The sequence below is a fragment of the Pongo abelii genome, chromosome 6, assembly GCF_028885655.2.
Source record: "Pongo abelii isolate AG06213 chromosome 6, NHGRI_mPonAbe1-v2.0_pri, whole genome shotgun sequence".
Taxonomy (NCBI): Eukaryota; Metazoa; Chordata; class Mammalia; order Primates; family Hominidae; genus Pongo; species Pongo abelii.
Window position 1 is genome coordinate 154,432,110 of NC_071991.2, and position 26,132 is coordinate 154,458,241.

Here is a 26,132-nt window from a genome sequence, read left to right on the forward strand (position 1 = left end):
ATCCTAAAACCCTTAAGAATTACCCTAAGCCCATTCTGCCTGTGCTCTATAAACAAGAACAACAAACCTGCCCAGATGGCAGCACATCTGTTTACAGCATGGTTTACTAAATAGTTTAAGCCTACTGTTAAGACTTGCTACTCAAAAAAAAAAAAAAAAAAAAAAGATTTTCAAAATACTACTGCTCATTGACAACGCACCTGCTGATGGAGATGAAAGAGCCCTGGTGGAGATGTTTAAGAAGATCAATATTTTCATGCCTTAACAAAACATCCATTCTGTAGCCCATGGATCAAGGAGTAATTCTGACTTTCAAGTCATAGTATTTAAGATACATTCTGTAAGGCTATACCTGCTACAGATTCCTCTGATGAACTGCGCAAAGTAAACTGAAAACCTTCTGGAAAGGATGCACCATTCTAGATGCCACTAAGAATATCTATGATTCGTGGGAGGTCAAAATATCAACCTCACCTGGAGTTTGGAAGAAGTAATGGGTTTGAGATGTCAATGGAGAAAGTCTCTGCAGATGCGGTAAAAATAGCAAGAGGACTGGAATTAGAGGTGGATCCTGAAGATGTGACCAAATTGCTGCAATCTCATGATAAAAGTTGAATGAATGAGGAGCTGCTTCTTACGGATGAACAAAGAAAGTGGTTTCTTGAGATGGAATCTACCCTGGTGAAGATGCTGTGAACATTGTGGAAATGACAATAAAGGACTTAGAATATCATAAACTTAGTTGATAAAACAGAGGCAGGGTTTGAGAGGATTGACTTCAATTTTGAAAGAACTTCTACTGTGAGTAAAATGCTGTCAAACAGCATCACATGCTACAGAGAAATCTTCTGTGAAAGGAAGAGTCAATCAATATGGCAAACTACACTGTTGTCTTATTTTAAGAAATTGACACAGTCACGCAACCTTTAGCAAAATCAAGGCAAGACCTCCACCAGCGAAAAGATTACAACTCACTAAAGGCTCAGATAATTGTTACCATTTTTTAGCAATAAAGGCATGTACACATATTGCTATTGCACACTTAATAAATGACATTATAGTGTAAGTATAATTTTTATACGCTCTGAGAAATCAAAAAATTTCTGTGATTCACTTTATTGCCACATTCGCTTCATCACAGTACACTGGAACCAAACCTGCAGTATCTCCAAGGTATGCCTGTCATTGTTAGGTATGTAACAGCAGGCATTGTTCTGGATACGTTAAGGTGCTATCTTTTTTTCTGAGACAGTGGTGTGATCATGGCTCACTGCAGCCTTGACTTCCCAGACTCGAGTGATCCTCCCGCCTCGGCCTACCAAGTAGCTGAGACTATAGGCACATGCCGCCATGCCAGGCTGATTTTTGTATTTTTTGTAGAGATGAGTTTTCACCATGTTGTCCAGTCTGGTCTCAAACTCCTGGGCTCAAGCGATCCACTCACCTCGGCCTCCCAAAGTGCTGGGATTACAGATGTGAGCCACTGCACTCAGCCAGGTACCACCTTAATATTTTATGAGAGGGAAGGTCCCCCGTTTCACAGACGGACTTCAGGTTCAGAAACGTGCCCTTGTCCCAGAGCAAGAAAAAATTAAGCTATTCCTTCTAATATGCTGTAATGCTTTCAGGCAACATAAATTCCACCATTTCCTAACTTTTTTTTTTTTTAAGATGGGGTCTCACTCTGTCACCCAGGCTGGAGTGCAATGGCGCAATCTTGGCTCACCACAATCTCCGCCTCCCAGGTTCAAGCGATTCTCCTGCCTCAGCCTCCTGAGTAGCTGGGAAAACAGGCACGCGCCACTGCGCCAGGCTAATTTTTGTATTTTCAGTGGAGACGGGGTTTCACCATGTTGGCTGGGCTGGTCTTGAACCCCTGACCTCAGGTGATCCACTTGCCTCGGCCTTCCAAAGTGCTGGGATTACAGGCATGGGCCACCACGCCTGGCCCCTAAACTTCTTATATTCTTTAGAGATACTTGCAAATGTATCATTACAAATCTCTAGATCAAAGGTCCATGAGGCATGAATATATTTCTACACCTCATTTTTTATTTCCCAATGCCTGCTACAGTGCTGAGTAATCAATAAAAATGAGTTCTATAAACAAACAGTATTACAATCCATATAGCTAAATGTTAACAGGAAAAGACCCTCTCAGGAAAAAGGTCACAGGCTGAACTAAAGAAGTAGTCTCAGAATTAATTCTCAATTGTCAGTACAAAATGAACAAAATTATAACATATACAAAAACAAGAAATATTAATTTTTAACAGCTTTATTGAGCTACATAAAATAAGCTACACATGGAGTATATCATTTGATAAGTTTTGTCATGAGAATGCACCAATGACACCATCACCACAATTAAGCTAATGAACATAAACACATCCATCACCCCCAAATTTTCTCATATCCTTTTATAATCCCTGCCTCCTGCCACTCCCCACCTCCCTCCGATTCCCAGTCAGCCACTGACTCTGCCACTTTAGAAAAGAACTCAGAAATAATGCCGCATGTCTACAACTATCTGATCTTTGACAAACCTGACAAAAACAAGAAATGGGGAAAGGATTCCCTGTTTAATAAATGGTGCAGGGAAAACTGGCTAGCCAAATGTAGAAAGCTGAAACTGGATCCCTTCCTTACACCTTATACAAAGATTAATTCAAGATGGATTAAAGACTTACATGCTAGACCTAAAACCATAAAAACCCTAGAAGAAAACATAGGCAATACCATTCAAGACATAGGCATGGGCAAGGACTTCATGTCTAAAACACCAAAAGCAATGGCAACAAGGGCCAAAATTGACAAATGGGATCTAATTAAACTAAAGAGCTTCTGCACAGCAAAAGAAACCACCATCAGAGTGAACAGGCAACCTACAGAATGGGAGAAAATTTTTGCAACCTACTCATCTGACAAACGGCTAATATCCAGAATCTACAATGAACTCAAACAAATTTACAAGCAAAAAACAACCCCATCAAAAAGTGGGCGAAGGATATGAACAGACACTTCTCAAAAGACATTTATGCAGCCAAAAGACACATGAAAAAATGCTCACCATCACTGGCCATCAGAGAAATGCAAATCAAAACCACAATGAGATACCATCTCATACCAGTTAGAATGGCAATCATTAAAAAGTCAGGAAACAACAGGTGCTGGAGAGGATGTGGAGAAATAGGAACACTTTTACACTGTTGGTGGGACTGTAAACTAGTTCAACCATTGTGGAAGTCAGTGTGGCGATTCCTCAGGGATCTAGAACTAGAAATACCATTTGACCCAGTCATCCCATTACTGGGTATATACCCAAAGGATTACAAATCATGCTGCTATAAAGACATATGCACACGTATGTTTACTAAAGACATATGCACACGTATGGCACTATTCACAATAGCAAAGACTTGGAACCAACCCAAATGTCCAACAACAATAGACTGGATTAAGAAAATGTGGCACATATACACCATGGAATACTATGCAGCCATAAAAAATGATGAGTTCATGTCCTTTGTAGGGACAAGGATGAAACTGGAAACCATCATTCTTAGCAAACCATCGCAAGGAGAAAAAACCAAACACCACATGTTCTCACTCATAGGTGGGAACTGAACAATGAGAACACATGGACACAGGAAGGGGAACATCACACATCAGTGACTGTTGTGGGGTGAGGGGAGGGGGGAGGGATAGCACTGGGAGATATACCTAATGCTAAATGACGAGATGATGGGTGCAGCACACCAACATGGCATGTATACACATATGTAACAAGCCTGCACATTGTGCACATGTACCCTAAAACTTAAAGTATAATAATAATAAAATTAAATTTAAAAAAGATGGATTTTCTAGAACATTATACAAATGGATTGTGTGATATATATACTCTTGTTTTTGTCTGGCTTCTGTTATCTAGCACAACTATTTTGAGATTAGATTGAATCGCTATTGGACTGCATCCATTCACCTGCAAACAATCTATGTTGTTCCCAATTTGTGGCTATTAAAAATAAAATAGTCATAAATGCTCATGTACAAGTCTGTGTGGAACTATGCGATCATTTCTTTTGGGAAATACATAGGTCATATGGTAGATACATGTTTAACATTTTAAGAAAATGCCAAAATGTTTTCCAAAGTGGTTGTATTTTACAGTCTCTCACCAGCAGACATCAAGTTCATCCACATTTTCACTAAAAATAATATTTTAACCATTCTGGCAGGTGCACAGTAATATCTTATTGCTGTTTTAATTTGCATTTATCTAATAAACAATGATGTGAACATCTGTTCATGAGCTTATTTGCCATCCATTTATGTCTTTTTTAGCTAAGTATCTCTTCAAATCTGTTGCCCATTTTTTCATTTTTTTTTTTAAATTACTGAGTTTGGCAAGTTCTTTGTATGCTCTGAATACAACTCCTTTACCAGGTATATGATTTGTCAATATTTTCTCCCAGTCTGTAGACTCTCTTTATTCTCTTAACAGTAGCTTTAAAAGAACAAAATTTATTAGAAGTCCAATTTATCAATTTTTTTCTTTTATGGATTGTGCTTTTGCTATCCTACCTAAAAAATTATGGCCTAGTTCAATGTTACAAAGACTTTCTCCTACATTTTCTTCCACAAGTTTTATAGTTTTAGGATTTACATTTAAGCCGATGATCTCTTGAGTTACAATTTGCGAATGGTGCCAGGTATGGACTGAAGTTCATTTTTTGCCTATAATTAAACAATTGTTCTAGAACCATTTGTTTAAAAAAAAAAATCATCTTCCCACTAAATTCCCTTGGCACCTTTATCAAAAATCAATTGACAATATATGTATGTATCTAATAATGGACAGTCTATTCTGCTGATTTTATCTGTTTATCTTTATGCTAACATCATACACTTTTTTTTTTGAGACAGAGTCTTGCTCTGTCATCCAGGCTGGAGTGCAGTGGCACGTCTCAGCTCACTGCAACCTCCGCCTCCCAGGTTCAAGCGATTCTCCTGCCTCAGCCTCCCGAGTAGCTGGGATTACAGGTGCATGCACCACACCAGGCTAATTTTTGTATTTTTAGTAGACACGGGGTTTCACCATGTTGGTCAGGGTGGTCTCGAACTCTTGACCTCAAGTGATCTGCCTGCCTTGGCCTCCCAAAGCGCTGGGATTACAGGCATAAGCCACCGTGCCCAGCCACACCACACAGTCTTGATTACTGTAGCTTTAAAAGAGTCTTTAGGTCCGATGGTCAATTCTCTAACTTTGTTATCTTTCAAAGTTGTTTAGGCTATTCTAAGTCCATAGAATTTGCATCTGAATTTTAGATCAGCTTGTCAATTTCTACAAAGTATGCTGGAATCTTGACAGGCATGGTGTTGAATCTATATCAATTTGAGGAAAGCTGACCTCTTAATATTGCTGTTACAGACTGAATGCTTCTGTCCCCACCCCCAAATTCATAATTGAAACCCTAATCCTCAGTGTGATGGTCGTTAGCGATGGGAGCCCTTGGGGGTAGTTAGGTCACAAGAGGGCAATCCTCATGATGGGATGGTGCCCGCATAGGAGGAGACAGAAGAGAGTTTGCTTTCTCTGTCTCTGCTTTCAGCCATGGAAGGATGTGAGGAGACAACAATCCGTGAATCAGGAATAGGGTTCTCATCAAGAACCTAACCATGGTGGCACCCTGATATGGGACTTTCAGCCTCCAGAACTGTAAAAAATATTTGTTTTGTAAGCCACCCAGTCTATGGTATTGTTATAGCAGCCCAAACTGATAAAGACAAGTGTCTTCGAATCCATGAACATAGTATCTGTCTCCACTTATTGTGGTACTCTTTAATTTCTCTCAACAATGTCTTATAGTTTATAGTACTTAGGTCTCACGCATCCCTAAGTATTTCATATTTTTGATGCTATTGCATATAAGTGATATTGGGTTGTAAATTCAATTTCCAATTATTAACTGCCAGTATACAGAAATACAATTGTTGTATCTTGATCTTCTACCCTGCAACCTTGAAGAATTTACTTACTGGTTCCAATAGCTTTTTTATAACAGATCCCATCAGAATTTCTGCATAGAAAATATCATCTGTGAAATAGTTTTACTGTTTCCTTTCCAACTTCAGTGACTCATTTTTTAAAAAAAACCTCCAGAATGATGTTACATAGAAGTGGTAAGAACAGATGTCCTTGCCTTGTTCCTGATCTCAGGGGGAAAGCACCCAGTCTTTCACCATTAAGTATGATGTTACCAGTAGGTTTTTTGTAGATGCTTTTTTTTTTTTTTTTTTTTGAGACGTAGTCTCACTCTGTTGCCCAGGCTGGAGTGCAGTGGTGTCATTTCTCAGCTCACTGCAACCTCCACCTCCCAGGTTCAAGCGATTCTCCTGTCTCAGCCTCCCGAACAGCTGGGACTACAGGCGCACACCACCATGCCCAGTTAAGTTTTATATTTTTAGTAGGGACAGGGTTTCACCATATTGGTCAGACTGGTCTCGAACTCCTGACCTCAGGTGATCCACCCGCCTCAGCCTCCCAAAGTGCTGGGATTACAGGCATGAGCCACTACGCCCAGCCTGATGCATTTTATTAGGATGAGAACATCCCATTTCAGGCCTACTTTGCTGGGAGATTTTACCAGAAATGGATATTGAATTTTGTCATATGCTTTTTCTGCATGTATTGTTACGACCATATGACTTTTTTTTTTCTAGCATGTTAATAAAATCACATGGATTGGCTTTGCAAAAGTCATGATGTATTATCATTTTTATACAGTGTTACATTTGATTTGCTAAAATTTTATTTAGAATTTAAGCATCTATGTTCGTGACACTGGCCTGCAGTTTTCAGTTTTCATGTATTGTCTGCCTGGTTTTGGTATGAGGGTAATGCTGACCTCAATGAACTAGGAAATATTCCCACATCTTCAATTTTCTAGAAGAATCTGTGCAGAACTGCTGTTATTTCTTCCTTAACTATATGATGGAACCGACAGTAAATCCTCCTGGCCTAAAGCTTTATTTGTGAGAATGTTTCTAACATTCCCAGAATATTTGAGACGGCTTTAATAGTTTTTGCCTGTTAAGGAAATTTGTCCATTTCTCTAAGTTGTTGAATTTGTTGGATAAAGGTGTTCATAATATGCAATTATTACCCTTTTAATCACTGTTCAATACGTAGTGACGTCACCTCTCTCATTCCTAATACTGGCAATTGGTCTCTTCTTTTTTGCTGATCAGTCTGGCATTGTTTATCAATTTCAGTGTTCTTCTTGGTGATTTCCTGTTTTCTATTTCATTGATTTCTTCTCTCATGATTTTTAAAGAAAGATTTCCCTTCTTTGGGATCTATTCGTTGAATCTGCAGAAACTGATTTGAGGCCTTTTTTCTATTGTAATACAGGTATTTCATGCTATAAATTGACCTTTTAAAACTTTTTAGATACATCCCACAAATATTAAAATGTTTTATTTTCATTTCATCCAGTTCAAAGCACTTTCAAATTTCCCTTTTGATTATTCTTTGACCAGTGAGTTATTGTAAAGTATGTTATCAATTACCAAATACTCGGTGATTTTCTAGATTGTTTCTAGGTTAAGTTTTCTGACACTTATTTAATTTCATTGTCCTTACAGAGTGTATCTTGCATGACTTAAAATCCTAAAATGTATTGAGACATTTTATGGCAAAGAATGTGATCTCTCTTGGTAAATGCCCCATTGTACTGGAAAAGAATATGTATTCTATTCTTGGGTGTTCTATAAATGTTAATTAGGTCAAGTCAGTTGATAGTATTATTCAAATCTTCTATATCGTGATTTTTCTTCTATATGTTCTATTAATTACTGAAAGAAGGGTGTTGAAATATCTGAATGTAATTGTGATTCTGACTACACTTTCCGTTTTTGCTTCATGTACTTAATAGCTATGTCATTAGGCAGATATATGCTAAGTATCATTAGGATCTTTAGGTGAACAAACCACTTCAACATGATGAAATGATCTTCGTTATGACTGGTAATATTCTTTGCCCTTGTCTGATAATCATATAGCCACTCCAACTTGGCTCTGATTAAAATTAGCATGCTATATCTTTTTTCTCCTACTGCCATTGACCTAGTTTTGTCTTTACAGTGGGTATCCTGCAAGCAGATATACTTCAGTCTTACTTTTATATTCAATTTGATAATCTCTGCCTTTTAGTTGTAGTGTTTAGAACATTACGTTTAAAGTGATTATTGATATAGTTAGGTTTAAATCTATCAACTTGCTTTTTGTTTTCTATTTGCCCCATGTGTTAGCTTCCCTTCTTCTACGTTCCCATAGATTAAGTATTTTTATGATTCTAGTTTATTTCTTTTGTTTACTTATTCACTATATCTCTGTTGGGCTATTTCTGGTTTGTCTTCAGGTTTATCATATACACCTTTAACTCATCACAATCTGCCTTCAGATGATTTTATTGGCTGCTCTGCCCATGGAATAGCCATTCTTTTATTCCTTTACTTTCTTAATAAACTTGCTGTCACTTAGAAAAAAAGATAGCACTTCATGTAGAGCACGAGAACGTCACAACAGTGTGCTTCCATGGCTTTCCTCCTGTGTGTTATTGTTGTCACATAACTTACTTGTGCATATATAACGATATTCATAATACATTGTTACTATATTTTAAACAGCCAATTATCTTTTCTAAACATCATTTTTAAAAAGCTTCTCTATCTACCTATAAACTGCTGCTTCTAGTGCTCTTCATTTCATTTTGTACAGTTAGGAAATGAGTTAAGATATATTCCCTCGGGTTTGTTTAGCTCATGGTTCCTAGATATCTGTCTCCTACCCACTTCCTACCACATGAAGGACAACCTGCACCATTGTTTAATGTACAGCTCTGCTGATGATGAATTTTTATCTTGTGTGTATCTGACACTGTCACTATTTTGCCTTTGTTTTGAAAAATATTTTCACTGGGGATAGAACTAGACTGGCTGGGATTTTTCTTTTAGTACAATCCTCCCTCAGTGTCTGTAGGGGATTGGTTCCAAGACCTCCCATAGATACTAAAATCCACAGATGCTCAAGTCCCTTATGTAAAATGGCATGGTATTTGCATATAACCTACACATATCCTCCTGTATACTTTAAATCATCCATAGATTACTTATAATACCTAATACAGTGTAAATCTATGTAAACAATTATACTATATTGTTTGGGGAATAAGAAGAAAAAACTCTGTACATGCTCACTATAAACACAACCATCTTTTTTTCCAATATTTGTGATCCATGGTTGGTTGAATCTACAGATCTAGAACCCACGGATCCAGAGAGCTGACCATAATACACTGTTGCTACACTGTCACAACATCATCTGGCTTGCATTGTTTCCCACCAGAAACATGCTGTGATTCTTACTATTGTTCCTCTGAACTTAACGTGTCTCTTTTTGTAGATGCATTTAAGATTTTCTCTTTATCACTGATTTTGAGCAATCAGATTACGTGCGTTGGTACAGTTTTCTTCATGTTTCTTGTACACAGAACTGGTTAAGCTTCTAAAATCAGTGAGTTTATAGTTCTCATCAATTTTGAAATGTTTCTGCCATTAATTTTTCAAGTATTTTTTCTCAACTCCCCTCCTTTAGAAACATCAACTACATCACTGATACCCTGTGTTAGCCCACTTTGCATTGCCATCAAGGAATACCTGAGGCTGGGTAATTTATTTAAAAAAAAGAGAGATTTATTTAGCTCACAGTTCTACAGGCTGTACAAGAAGCTTGGTGCCAACAGCTGCTGTGAGGAGGGCCTCAAGCTGCTTCCATTCGTGGCAAAAGGCAAAGGGAAGCTGGCATATGCAGAGATCACAGGACAAGAGAGGAAGCAACAGAGAGGGGGTGGTGCCAGGCTCTTTTTAACAACCAGCTCTTATGAGAATAAAGAAGTCGCTTACCCACCTCCTGGGAGGGAATTCATGTATTCTTGGGGGATCTGCCCCACTGGCCCAAACACCTCCCACTAGATCCACCTCCAACACTGGGAATCAAATTTCTCTCTCTTTTTTTGAGACAATGTCTCACTCTGTCCTCCAGGCTGGAGGACATTTGAAAAATTAATGGCAGAAACATTTCAATAGCACAATTTCAGCTCACTGCAGCCTCCGCCTCCCAGGTTGAAGTGATTCTCCTGCCTCAGCCTCCCGAGTAGCTGGGATTACAGGCATGCACCACCACACCTGGCTAATTTTTGTATTTTTAGTAGAAACGGTGTTTCACCATGTTGGCCAGGCTGGTCTCGAACTCCTGACCTCAAGTGATCCACCCACCTAGGCTTCCCAAAGTGCTGGGATTACAGGTGTGAGCCACCATGCCTGGCCCTGGGAGTCAAATTTCAACATGAGGTATGGGGGAATAAACATCCAAACTACAGCACTATTGTCACTTTTCAGCCATTTTTCTCTCCGTGTTTCACTTTCACATAGTTTTTTGATTTTTTGTTTTTTGTTTTTTACATGGAGTGTTGCTCTGTCGCCCAGGCTGGAGTACAGTGGCACAATCTTGGCTCACTACAACCTCCACCTCTCCCGGGTTCAAGCGATTCTCCTCCCTCAGCCTCCCAAGTAGCTGGGACTACAGGCATGCACCACCATGCCTGGCTAATTTTTGTATTTTTAGTAGAGACGAGGTTTCACCAAGTTGGCCAGGCTGATCTTGAACTCCTGACCTCAGGTGATCCACCCACCTCAGCCTCCCAAAGTGTCAGGATTACAGGCGTGAGCCACAGAGCCCAGCCCCACTTTTGAATAGTTTTCTATTGCTATGTCCTCAAATTCATTAATCTCTTCTGCAATGTCTAATCTGCTATTAATCTACTGTTTTATATACTTTCACATCACATGCTATAGTTTTCATCTCTAGAAGTTTGTTTTTTTATATCTTTTACATCTCAGTATGTTCAACATTTCTTCTAAGTTTCTGGAACATATGGAATAGTTATAAGAATTGTTTTCCTGGCCAGGTGCGGTGGCTCACGCCTGTAATCCCAGCACTTTGGGAGGCCGAGGCAGGCGGATCACGAGGTCAAGAGATCGAAACCATCCTGGCCAACATGGTGAAACCCTGTCTCTACTAAAAATACAAAAATTAGCTGGGCATGGTGGCACACGCCTGTAGTCCCAGCTACTCAGGAGGCTGAGGCAGAAGAATCACCTGAACCCGGGAGGCGGAGGTTGCAGTGAGCCAAGATTGCACCACTGCACTCCAGCCTGGGCAACAGAGTCAGACTCCGTCTCAAAAAAAAAAAGAATCGTTTTCATGTATTTGCCTACTAATTCTGATATCTCAGTTGCAGACTCAAGGTAGGCATAGTGGACAAGGTCCCCATGCCTGAATCCCCAGACTTCTGTGAGTATGTTGCATGGTGTACTGGTTTTCTGGAACTGAGGAAACAAAGCACCACAAACCGAATGGCTTCAAGCAACAGAAATCTACTCTCTTACAGTTCCAGGGACTAGAAGTCTGAAATCAAGGTGTCAGCAGGACCACGCTCCTTCCAAAGTCTCCAGGGAAGAATCCTTCCTACTGTCTGCGGGTGGCTGCCTGCAATCTTCGGCATTCCTGGGCTTGCTGATGCCCTTATTCCACTCTTGGCCTCTGTCTTCACACGGCTTTCTGCCCTGTGTGTCTGTGTCTCTGCTTTATGTTTTTAGGGGGATACCAGTCTTTGGATTTGGGTCTTCGCTAATCTAAGATAACTTCATCTTCACTAATTTTGTCTACAAAGACTGTTATTTCCAAATAAGTTCACATCCTGATGTTCTGAGTGAATCTGAATTTTGGGGGAACACGATACTACTCACCTCAGTACACATGGCAAAAAGGACTTGGCAGATGTAATGAAGGTTATGGACCTTAAAATAGGAAGATAGCAAGACCTTTTTGGATTATCCAGGTGGCCATAATCTAATTACATGAGGCTTTCATGTGATTTTTAAACACACACACACACATACACACACAGAGAGAGAGAAAGAGAGAGAGAGAGAAAGAGGGAGAGAGGGACAGAAAATACAAGAGCGCAGAGGACTTTCTCCAGCTGCAGTCAGAGAGATGCAGCAGAAGGGAAGTCACAGAAAAACTTGACCCACCTTTGTTAGAGGGTATCACATGGAAGAGAAGAGAAAAGAGGCAAGCAGCCTCTAGAAACAAAGGCTAGCACCTGGCTGAGAGGTAGGAAGGAAACGAGGGCCTCAGTCCTAAAACTACAAAGAACCAAATTCAGCCAACAGTCTGAAAGCAAATTCTTCCCCGGGGCCTCCAATGAGGAAGGCAACCCTGCGAACATCTTGATTTCAGCCTGTGAGACTCTACACAGAGGGCCTTCATTTGCCAAAAACAGAACACCAGTTTAGTAAGGTTTTACTACGGGAAACGTTCGAACTGAGAAAATGATATCCCATTAACTCTACCCCTCAGTGTAGAACGAAATGCTTCTCTGTGCAGCAATCTCCCTTCCCGTACTCTGCCTGGTACACTCTGGCCCCTTCTTGGTCTCTCAAAACTCCTGGGTTCTCAACCCAGAACACCGCTCAGCTCCACCCGGGTTCCCCCTCTCTGTACTGCAGTGTGGAAATTCTCTCAAGGCAGCACCTTGTTTGCCCCCATCTCTGGGGATTATTGTCCTCCTTTGCCTATAGTTTCTCAAAAACCTAGTCATTTCAGGTGGGAGGGTATATATCCAGTCCCCTTTACTCCACCTTAGCCAGACTATTTAGCTTTTAAAGTGTTTCTCTACCAACTTGAATATTGCCTTTTTGTTGTTTGTAGACACAGGGTCTTGTTTTGTTGCGCAGGCTGGTCTTGATCTGGCTTCAAGCAATCCTCCCACCTCGGCCTCCCAAAATGTTGGGATTACAGGCTCACCACACCTGGCCTAATTTTTCGTACTCCACATCTGAGCCTTAGTCCTCAATAATACAGAAAAAGCTCTGGGCATAAAACATCAGCAAAGAGTGCTTGTTCTTTACTACCTATTTATCCTAATGGATTTGCTGATCATAGAAAAAATGTTGTAAAACTGTAAGTACCAACTCTATTTCAAGTTGGCCTCCCCGAATACGTATTGATATCCTCGCCCCTTGTTTAATTCTCTCAACATACAACTCAACAACAAAACAAAGTCTGTTCATCACTAAAAGAGTAAGCCTCAACTCCTATGTCTTAGTTTTCTCTTACTAGATGGAATACTGCTCCCTACTGTGAAATATACGTTCTCTTCATTCTCTTGCCCCAAATTCCTAAAACCTAACTATTCCAGTATACATTTCTACAATGGGCCTCCAGGATGCTTCACAGATATCATCAAGCTTATTCTTTTTCTCCTTTTCCCACATTCTTTCTATTATGTTCTTTGATACATTTAGAAAATAAAGTCTACTCAAATGATGTTGTATTAGAAAATTTTAAAATAATAATGAAGTAATTGCAAAGCCTCACTTTGGTTAAGTTCCTTTACACTGTTCAATACCTGCTACTTTGAATTCACATTCAGAAAAAACACCATCTCTTGAAGAAAAAAAGTCCTAGTTTTTTTTTCTTTTCCAGACAAAGAATTGTTTTAGACTGAAATAACCTCTTTCCTCTAACGAACTAAAATATATATTTATTTCAATAATTAAGCAGAACAGATACAATTGTAAGAATCTAAAATTAAAATCTGTTCAAAATAAATAAAAGCTTGCTCTTATTTTAGTGCACCAAGAATAAGGTACAGAGCAGAAGAGAACATAAGATCCCCTTTGCCAACGCACCCATAAACTGAACTTTTTCTTAAAAGACACTCAATAAATTCCTCACAAATTCCATAACTTACAAATGGTAGCCCTGGGATTAAATCCCAGATCTCTTTTTCTTTCTACATAAGACTGAATAATGTCTCATACTTAACACACTGGGTGAAAAAGGAACAATGTTTTGAGTTTTCTTAATATTATCTGCCAAAAAGAATATATTAGTTCAGTAAGATTTTACTAAGGGAAATAATAAATACGATATTCCATTAATTCTATCAACATAAAACAAAATGCTTAACTGAGCCTGCAATCAGTTTTATAAAACGGAACAAAACATGTCTGCATTTGTTTTCTCAGTTGTTTACATGTGGGTGTGTACATGTACAATCAAGGCTTCTTAAAACACCAAGACATCTTTCAACTACAGAAAGGTTTTTAAAAATCTAATTTCAGTAAAATATTGAATATATTATATCTATTTAGTGTACTACAATGTACTCTAACAAAATCAAGGTATTCACACAATTTGTGATTTTTAAAACCTCACCAGTTCTCAATGGCAGATAGCTAAGTGCGTAGCACTTTACATCTAACACCCTGGATTTGCACCTATCACAAATATGTGACCTTGAAGAGGGATTGCAACTCTGTCACTCAGTTTCCTCAGGTATACAATAGGCTATAATTCATAGGGCTCTTATGAAGAATAGAAGATAAATTAACACCCAATATGTTAAACAAATGTCAGTGCCTCTTGCCTGCCCTGTCTCAACATCATAAAAATGGTACAAGGCCAAGCGCGGTGGCTCACACCTGCAATCCCATCACTTTAGGAGGCCAAGGCAGGCAGATCACCTGAGGTTGGGAGCTCGAGACCACCTGGACCAATATGGAAAAACCCCATCTCTACTAAAAATACAAAATTAGCCGGGCATGGTGGCACACGCCTATAATCTCAGCTACTCGGGAGGCTGAGGCAGGAGAATCGCTTGAACCTGGGAAGAAGAGGTTGTGGTGAGCCAAGATCGTGCGATTGCACTCCAGCCTAGGCAACAAGAGTGAAACTCCGTCTCAAAAAAAAAAAAAAAAGTACAAAAAAACTGAAAAGTTCTGACATACACCAGCATTTAGACTATATAACGACAACAAAATGATGCGAGTTATAACTACAGTTAGTTCTCAACTCTTTCCTTAAAGAATTATTCTCATTAATTTCACGAAAAAAAAATTTAACCAGCAAAACCTATATACATAGGTGATACTGAAAATATTTTAAAATGATAATGACAAAAATCAGGCATAGAAAATCAATTGCAAATAAATACCCCAACTAATTAACAATATCAGTGTAGCACAACTGTGCGTGATTTTTTTGTCTGGATATTCTAAGTTTTCTATAAGAAGCATATGAAGTCCTCTAAAATTCACAAAGCATATATTTAAACACCTTTGTGAAACTCAGAATTCCCCAGATCCCTGTATCATATAATTTCCCCCATAAAATGAATTAAAAGGGCAGAAAATAATAAAGCTAAACTGAGATGGGGATGGTGAGCTAGGCTCACTCATTAGCCACGTGGCTAACTTTATTTACTAGTTTCTCTGAGCACACAGTTTAGATTTTAGCCTCAGCAAAATTACAAATTACCACGTGTTGGGGAGCCTCAAATATTGCTCTCGAATTGTTTTAACTATGAATATAAATCCTTGACTACTAAGGGTCCACTATGCTTTTACATTCAGAAGAAAAAAAGTGTAAAACCTATTTCTAACTTTTGACATCCAGAGAAGAATTTGAATTTTACTGTATAAAAGGGACATGTATGATTAAAAAGATAAATTCTGGAGCATAAAAGAAGACTCTTTTTATTGTTATTGAGCCATAAACATACATGCTTCCAGAATTTATCTTTCTAATCATACATGTCCCTTTTATACAGTAAAATTCAAATTCTTCTCTGGATGTCAAAGTTAAAAAAATAAAACTTTGCCTTAGGCAGTGCTCACAAATCACTAAAAAGTATCTATTCTGACTAACCAATACACTTACTTTTAGTAAAACAAAGATAGTTTATCAAAAGCTAAATGAAAAAAATCTTTTTTTTTCTTTCTTCCTTTTTTCTTTTCTCTTTTTGGAGACAGAGTCTCACTCTGCTGCCCAGGCTGGAGTGCAGTGGTGCAATCTCGGCTCACTGCAGCCTCCGCCTCCCGGGTTCAAGTGATTCTTGTGCCTTAGCCTCCCGAGTATCTGGGATTATAGACATGCACCATCACATCAGGCTAACGTTTGTATTTTTAGTAGAGATGGGAGACGGGGTGAAGAAATCGTTATCAGCAGATCAAACAAGCAGCAATGTCTGTTGGACAACTGAAGAAAATGATTCAGTACCCTGAATCAAGAAGGGTTCCAAATACCAGTTAATTTAGTTTGTCAAGAAATTAGATGCCTTTTTCATGTACTGATCAACCAGCTTTTTTCAACCTAGGTGATTAAATGCAAAATAATAAGTTTATTACCCAGAATAAATAAATGTGAAAATTTCAGACTCAACTTATGCTAATCTAATGTAATTTGCAATATATAAGAAAGTAAAAATACTATGAGAAGAACATATAATACATAGATATAATAATGTATCTAAGATATATTGCTAAGTAGTAATTACATTCTTGGCAATTTTGCAAAGCTTAGTAAATCTCTAACATTTTATAAATATACATCAACATACACACATACATATTCCTTAATAATATTCTATAATTTTGATAAATCATTCTTAAAAATTACTGTTAGGGCAAACACATATATTTCATTATACATTATTTCATATTAATTTGTAAAATAAATACTAATCAAATCTCTCTGCTTTAGAAAGGTAAAATTATATATTTCCATATAGTAGTAAAACCCTAAAAAATTCAGCAACAGTATAACAGCAAGCTATTTGGAAGATATCCAATGCCCATCCCCAGAAAAGGTATTTGAATTTAAAGTTATTTAACTGTGGTTTAAAATAAAACAAAACAAGACTGAATTTCCAGATTACCATAGGATGCATTAACTTCTAGCTCCATCTGCTGGAGTTACAAAATATTTCAAACTACAATATACAATACTATAGAGGAAATAATTTCTCATTTTTCCTCACATAGACAAAAGCCTTCATGAATTTAAATTAAAAAATTAATCAGAGTTCAGCCATACTAAATAATTTCCAAAATGACAAAAGTTCAACCAATATTTCAGTAGAATTAAAGATCTAATCCAATTATCAAAAAGTAATTTATACAATTTATAAAAATTCTACCAACAAAGCATAAGGCTTAGAAAAGAGACTACAGTCTGTTTTCAAGTAGTGTGAGGACTTCAGAATTATTAGCCACTGTTGATTTGGGGTGAAAAGAGACAGAGAGAGAGACTGAGACAGAGACAGAGAGACAGAGACAGACAGAGAGAGAACTTCAGAATTAGAATAGCCTCTGCGTATTTACTTAGAAGAAAAATAAATAACAATTACCAATGAGTGGTGGGACTTTTTATCTTCACATAACTTTTTTCTTAAAAAACAAATAATATGTCCATTGTATAAATGCAAACACCAAATGCAACGTAAATACCAAAAAAAAAAAAAAAAATGCCTCTCATAAAATCCTACAAAAACAGTTAAACTCTTTGTATTTACCCTTCCCGGTATTTTTTGGTGCAGCTACCAACACATGTACTCTTTTTTCTTTTTACAAAATAGGCATTGGATCATAAATATGGGCTTTTTTCTGGTATCTTCGTATATCAACAAATACCTACATTATCATCTATAATGGCCAGAAAAGCACTCCACTGTTTGGATCTGGCAAGATATGATTAATTTCCTATCCCAAACACTAGGATTTTTCTGTTTGTAATGTTATAAACAATACCTCAATATCCAGTAACTATCCTGATACACATTATGATAAATGACTGAAATACTGAGCCCAAATGACTAGGAACATTCAGCGAACAACAGTACATTAAAATTTATTAGGGACTTACTTGTGACTTAGCATCTATTCATAAGTAAACATAATATTTTCTTAAGTTTGATTGCTTATACTCTAAAAGTTTGGTTTTTTGGATCTTCTGTGGAACTTAAAAATGAATTTTAGAAGGATGGATTTTGCATTGCTCCTTCATGATGTCCAAACAGTGTATCGCCTATTCCTGATGACAAATCAAAATAAAGCACACAGTCCTTGCAGCGACTTGTCGGATTCATTGTGGTTATATTTTAACAGACAATCTCAAACTGGGCATTCATGTCACAAACATTTGTTTTGTCTCTATCTCTGGTCATAAGTGAGTGGACAGCTTAGTCAAAATTGGGCCCCACTGGGGAAAAACCACTCAAAAACTGAAGAATTATTTCCTGGTTTTATTTAAGGGTACAATCTAATTCCATCATTTTCCTATCTTCCAAATTTTTATTGTTATTTGGCTCTTATTTTGATATTAAACTCACATTACTTAAAATTAGCCATTTTAAAGTGAACAATTCAGTGGCAGTTGCACTGAACTGTTCATTTGCAATGGTGTGCAACCACCACCTTTACCTAACTCCAAAACATTTTTATCACCCCAAAAGGAAAACCCACAAAGCAGCTGTATCATTGTTTTTCAACTTATGGAAATGAAGAGTTTCATATTTTCCTATTAATTTTTTAACAGTACACAAGATATAGAAAATGTATAGACGTGAATACTTTATTTTTTCGGTCTATTTTTTAACCCTTTTCCCTATTTTAACAACAAAAAGAACTTACACTACCATTTTAATTTGTCATCTCTGCCCCATCCTACAGCAAACTACAGTTGCTGGCATGTCATGGACCCACACTGTGTGAATGACAGAACACATCTCACAGCATCAAGCTGACAAGTGATGACAACCACCAGCCAAGACCCAGTGGCCAGAGGATCATCATCAGTTCTCCTAACTCCAGTGCTCCAATGTCATTTTTCTATATCACATTTTTCAAGCTATTTTCTCACTGCAGGCAGAGATACATCTTGTTTACATGACACAGTTTACTAAGGTTATTATTTTATTTATGTTACAAAATTCTTGCCCAGAAAAGTAAAGTAGCATTCCAAGGTAATATGGTTAAAACGTAACATCTCAAACCTGTATCCAAAATCCAAACACTATATTTAAGCCAAACTAAATATATTTGCACATACAAAAAAAGCATTATCAACACATTTAGCCTCTAATCCATATGTGATTTACACATTAAAGGCACAATCAAAAACATCCATACTGACAATTTTATAAAATAAGCCATTAAATTTCCTCTCAAATTCACTTTTGTCAAAATATTCCTAATGATATAATTATGACTTTTATTCCTTCAATCAATAAATATTTATTGAACACTTTCAACAGGAAAGTACTAGAACAGATGCTCCATGGGAGATTAAAGGAATCTGAACATTTTCTGAGTACTCACAGAATCCCATAAATGTCGCAAAACTGTAAATGACAGATTGACAAATGAATATTAGTGATATAACTGTGCTCTGGGGAAAAGGAAATAACCAGACTGTTTGTGAACTTCTGGACACTGGCTCTGAACTGACACTGATCCCAGGAGACCTTCCCTGTGGCTCTCCAGTCAGAGTAGGGGTGTATGGAGGTCAGGTAATCAATGGAATTTTAGCAGAGGCCCAACTCAGAGCGGGTCCCTGAACCCATCCTGTGGTTGTCTCCTCTCTTCCAGAAGGCAATTAATGGAATGGAATGGCTAGCAGAATCCCCACACTGATTTCCTGACCTGTGGAGTGAGGGCTATTATGGTGGGAAAGACCAAGTGGAAGCTACTAGAACTGCATCTACCTGGGAAAACAGTAAACCAAAACCAATACTGCATTCTTAGGGGGATTTCAGAGATTACTGCCACCGTCGAGGACTTGAAAGATGCAGGGGTGGGGATTCCCACTACACCCCCATTCGACTCTTATCTGGTCTGTGCAGAAGACAGACAGAGCTTCCAGAATAACAGAAGATTATCATTAAGCTTAACTAGGTGGTGAGTTCAATTACAGCTGCTGTACCAGATGTGGCTTCATTGCCTGAACAAATTAACATGCCACCTATCTGGTATGCAGCTACTGATCTGGCAAATGCTTTTCTCTCTGTGCCTGTTAGTAAAGACCACTAGAAGCAGTTTGCTTTCAGCTGACAAGGCCAGCAATACGCCTTCACTGCCCTATGTCAAGGGTATATAAATTCTGTAGCCCTGTATTATAATTTAGTTCACAGGAATCTTGATCACCTTTCTCTTCCATAGAATATTAATATCACACTGGCCCATTACGTTGATAATATTTTGCTGATTGTAACTAGTGAGTGAGAAGTAACAACCACTCTAAACTTATTGGTAAGACATTTGTGTGTCAAAAAGCGGGAAATAAATCGAACAAAAATTTAGGGGCCTTCTATCTCAGTGAAATTTCTAGGGGTCCAGTGTTGTAGGGTATATGGAGATATCCTTTCTAAGGTGAAGGATAAATTGTTGAATCTGGTGCCTCCTGCATCAAAAAAGAGGCATAACATCTAGTAGGCCTCTCTGGACTTCAAAGACAACACATTTCTCATTTGCGTGTGTTGCTCCAGCTGGTTTACTGAGCGGCCTGAAAAGCTGCTGGTTTTGAGTAGAGCCCAGAAGGACAGAAGGCTCTGCGGCAGCTCCAGGCTCTGTGCATGCTGCTCTGCCTCCTGGGCCACATGACCCCGCAGATCCAAGGGTGCCTGAAAGGGCAGAGGCAGAGACGCATGCTGTGTGGAGCCTTTGGCAGGTTCCTCTCAAGGTGAACTGCAGCACAGGCCCTTAGGATGTTGTGGCAACACCCTGCCATCCTTGTGGATAACGACTGCCTTTGAGAAACAGCTCTTGGCCCACTATGGGGCTTTAGTAGGGATTGAATGCTTAAACATGGACCACCAAGTTACCATGGGACCTGAGTTGCCCATCATCAACTGAATGTTTTCCGACCCACCAAGCCAGAAAGTTGGGTGTGCACAGCAGCATTCTGTCATCAAATGGAAGTGGTACATGTCTGGGCCTAAGCAGGCCCTAAAGGCACAAGTTACATAAAGAAGTGCCGCCAATGCCGACGGTCCCACTCCCGCTACGCTGCCTTCTCTCTCCCAGCCTGCACCTACAGTCTCCTGGAGAGTTCCCTAAAATCAGTTGACGGAGGAAGACCTGGGCCTGGTTTACAGATGGCTCTGCATGATACGTAGGCCCCCACGTTAGTGGACAACTGCAGCACTACTGCCCCTTTCTGGAACATCCCTAAAAGGACAGCGGTGAAGGGAAATTCTCCGATGGGCAGAACTACAGGCCGTACATCTGGCGGTTTACTTTGCTTGGAAAGAGAAATAGCCAAATGTGTGATTATTACAAATTAGTGGCCCATGGCCAATGGTTTGGCCAGATGCTCAGAGTCTTGAAGAAACACAATTGGAAAACTGGCAATAAGAAAATTGGGATGAGGTACATGAACAGACCTCTTTGAACGGGAAAAAAATGTGCAAGTATTTGTGTCCCATGTGAATGCTCACCAAACGGTGACCTCAGCAGAGGAGGATTTTAATAATTAAGTGGATAGGTTGACTGGCTCTGTGGATACTAGTCAGCCTCCTTCCCCAGCCACCCCTGTCATTGCCCAATGGGCTCAGGAACAAAGTCACCATGACAGTAGGGACGGAGATCATACATGGACCCAGCACCATGGACTTCTACTCACCAAGGCTGGCCTGGCTATAGCCACTGCTGAGGACCCAATCTGCTAGCTGTGACTTTTGTTTTCCAAATCTCCCCACCAAATACTTATTTATTTAAATACACACGAACATGTATATACACATACATTTCCCTAACACAGACAAAACAATTAAAAGACAAATTTCCATAGCATTGTAATGTCCCATATTGCACAAAATATATGCCTTGGCTTACGAAAACCTTCATAAAATGTATGAACTTTTTAAAACCTAGTAGGAGCAAAGTATTACAAAACTACAGTCTTTAAAACAATATGGCACTGGCATAGGAATAGACAGAGAAACCAGAGAGAAAAAACAAAGTAAAACTCAGCATGTATTTCCTGCTTACTCTTGGCAACCAGGCAATAGACTAGGTACTTTATACTATACATATATTCCACTTAATACATATAATAATTCTATAAACTAGACCTTGATATGGTCATTTTATAGATAAAAGACTGAGACTCTGAAAGCATAAACAATTTGCTCAAGGTTGCTAAGGGTTTCAGAGAGATCTGAAATTCAAGCCCAGGTCTATCTGACTCCAAAACCTGCATACCTGAGCCCAGAAACAAACGCTAATATAATATTTAGCTTACTGAAAATGAAGCATAAAAAATCAGTACAGAAAAGAATATTCAATTAATGGTATTGGGACAACTAGCTGTCATATCTCAGGGTGGGAAACAATCTTCTAAACACAAAAACAATTAGAGACACCAAAGAGAAAAAGAAAAACCAAATATTATAAAAAATTTTCAAATTCTGGAAAAAAGCAATTAATATTAAAAAGCAAAATAACAATCAGAAAAACATGTATAAAAATTGAAATGAAAAGCTGATGTGTTCACACAAAGAGATCATAAATTCAATATGAAAAAAGCAACAACCACAAAAAAGGGCAAAGGACATTAATCAAATGAAATGATACATGGGCTGGGCACGGTGGCTCATGCCTGTAATCCCAGCATTTGGGAGGCCGAAAAGGGTGGATCACTTGAGGTCAGGAGTTTGAGGCCAGCCTGGCCAACATGGTTAAACCCTGTCTCTACTAAAAATATAAAAATTATCTGGGCGTGGTGGCACACACCTGTAGTCCCCGCTACTCAGGAAGCTGAGGCAGGAGAATCGCTTGAACCCGGGAGGTAGAGGTTGCAGTGAGCCGAGATTGTGCCACTGCACTCCAGCCTGGGCAACAGAGCAACAATTCATCTCAAAAAAATTGTAATAATAAAAACAAATAAATAAAAATAAAATGATATAAGTATTAGATATTTTTCTATATTTTATAAATTAAAATTAAAATGTCCTATCTCACTAAAAATTTTTTAAATTAACATTACAATAATGAGAAACTACCTTCTATCCATGAAAATGGAAAAGATTTTAAAGATACTAATATTCATTGTTATTAAGTTTATGGCTGAAAACAAGAGGCACCTTCATGGTCTATCAAGAGAATATAAACAAGTAATTCTAGAAAACAGTTTAGCAATTAATACTCATTAGCCTAATAATTTTCATTCTAATTTCCATGTAAAGAAATTGTCAGAAACCCAAATAATAATTAAAATTTAAAAATCCTCTAGATGCTCAACAACAGTTTACTGGTTAAGTGAAATGTTTCACAAAGAGGACAGGGTGGGTTTGGTACCTGAGGAACAACTCAGCTGTTTTCTATTGCAAATCTGAAAAAAATGCAAGTAGCAAGTCACTGGAGGGATAAATGGTTCCACCCTTTAAAATGATGAAATAGCCTTTGACAACAACTAGCTTAATATATTGCTAAATACATGGCTCAGGTTACACCACTAAAAATGGTTTCGAAGAACATAAAAGGTATGGAAAACACAATATAATATTAAAAGTTTTAAAGGTATAAATTGCATATGCTATATAAAATACATACATGCGGCCAGGTGCGGTGGCTCACGCCTGTAATCCCAGCACTTTGGGAGGCTGAGGCGGGCAGATCATGAGGTCAGGAGATCGAGACCATCCTGGCTAACACGGTGAAACCCAGTCTCTACTAAAAATACAAAAAAATTAGCTGGGCATGGTGGCAGCCACCTGTAGCCCCAGCTACTCAGGAGGCTGAGGCAGGAGAATGGCGTGAACCTGGGAGGCGGAGCTTGCAGTGAGCTGAGATCGTGCCACTGCACCCCAGCCTGGGCGACAGAGAGAGACTCCGTCTCAAAAAAAACAACAACAACAACAACAACAAAAATATATATATATACACACACACACACGCTGAAAAAAATGTGGAGTTTTCCTTGTTTCTACATTTTAGTATTTTCTATATTCTGTATAGTGAGCACACACTACTTTATGAGCAGAAAAAAATAAGGGAGCGGTTAGTATTGCTGTTGTTCTTAATATATAGGGCCACAGTCTCAGCAAAAGCTTACGGGATTGCTAAGGTAGCATCACCTACAAAAACTATCTTCTATACTTTCTCAAACAACAAGAGACAGGAAATAAGGCAAATAAGTATATTTATCTTACATATAAAACTAGTAATCTCTTAAATTTAAATTTGCTTTTTCTTCCACTGGATTACAGCATCATGAACATAACAGCAATGAAAAAAGAATATACATTACTAGTCTAATGCACCACAGCCTTCTACAGCAACTCCAGTAATCACGTGTCACACATAAAAAGTGACATCTTGGCAACATCTCTAGTCCTGGCACTTTGGGAGGCCAAGGTCGGAGATCACTTGAACCCAAGAGTTCAAAACCAGCCTAGGAAACATGGCAAAACCCTGTCTCTACAAAAAAAATATCAAAAATTAGCTTGGCGTGGTGTCACACACCTGCAGTTCCAGCTACCTGGGAGGCTGAGGTGGGGGGATCACCTGAGCCCAGGAGGTGGAGCCTGCAGACAGCCATGATCGTGTCACTGCACTCTAGGCTGGGCGACAGAGTGAGACCCTGTCTCAAAAAAAAAAAAAAGTGATGTTTTCCAAATGCAAAATGCCTACTATAAAAATGAAAGCATACTTAGCTGTAACGCTACCACACAGGCAAATTATTCCATTTCTTTCCTCGGATAAAAACAAAAGCATGTTTAACTATAACGCTACCACACAGGCAAGTTATTCCATTTCTTTCCTTGGATTTGAGATCCTAACACTTCTTTATGTTAACTCAGAAATTCCAAATTCACTGACCTATAATACAAATTTAATGAAAACAAGCTATCTCTGATATATATTTTTTAAGTCAAATGGCAACTTAGCTTAAATATTGTCAAAGGAGGACATTTTACCATTAACTCATAAGGTTCTCACTAAGAAAAAAAATTTTCAAAAAACTTTTACCTTAAAATGAGATGAAGAAATTGAAATACATAACAAATTAAAATAACTATTAACACTGATAACACCAACAACTAATAACATTAACAAAATAATAATTAGTAATATAGTTACTAGTAACGCAAATCAACACCAATAAAATGAGACAGGGGTATGGGCATGATGAGCAAGAAAGATATCCAAATTCCTAAGAGCTATAATTATAAAACATAATTACAAAATCTTAACAAAGAATAAATGCTTGAGGTGATGGATACCCTGTTTACCCTGATGTGATTATTTTGCATTGCATGCCTTAAATATACACACCAACTATGTACTCACAAAAATTAAAATTAAAACATTAAAAAATAAAAATAAATTAGAACTCCTCAAAAAAGAATTACACCAGCATGTTCTATGAGACACAAGAGTTCAGTTTACATACACTAAATTGATTTGTAAAAACAGTAAGATTCTTCAGAAAGAAGAAAACACCTCACAGCCTGAATAACTATCATAATAGCTACCACCTATTAAGTACCTACTAAAAGACAGTTACTTTACATACATCATTCCTATTCCAAAAACAAGCCGGCAAGCTGGGTTTTATTTATCATCCCAATTAAGACAACGGGAAACCGCGGTGAGAGGACAGTGGCTTGCCCAAAGACTACAAAGCAATACACCATGATACCTATTTGTACTTGACATAGAGTGTTTTTCCCCTTCTATATTTTGAAATGACTAAAGAAACTACTAGCAAATAAATAAAATAGAAACTACAGCTGCTGTTTTTTAGTTCTTTTGAGACGGAGTTTCACTCTTCTTGCCCAGGCTGGAGGGCAATGGTGCGATCCCGGCTCACTGCAATCTCCACCTCCCAGGTTCAAGTGATTCTCCCGCCTCAGCCTCCCAAGTAGCTGGGATTATAAGCGCGTGTCACCACGCCTGGCTAATTTTTATATTTTTAGTAGAGACAGGGTTTCTCCATGTTGGCCAGGCTGGTCTCGAACTCCTGACCTCAGGTGATCCACCCACCTCGACCTCTCAAAGTGCTGGGATTACAGGCGTAAGCCACCACGCCCGGCCAGTTTTCTAGTTCTTAAATGGAGGTTGAGTTCTTCTGACATAGTCAGACAAACCAAAATACTCTTGCTAAATACTGAAATGAAAATGTATTTATCAAAATCGTAAGTATAAACACTGCT

The 26,132-nt window shown here is 38.4% G+C and overlaps 1 protein-coding gene across 9 annotated transcripts in view; it reads right to left on the reverse strand.

The window, feature by feature from the left end:
- LMBR1 (limb development membrane protein 1) overlaps nucleotides 1-26,132 on the reverse strand; it is a 207,711-nt gene that overhangs the window by 116,700 nt on the left and 64,879 nt on the right. The gene's annotated exons all lie outside the window — the stretch shown is intronic.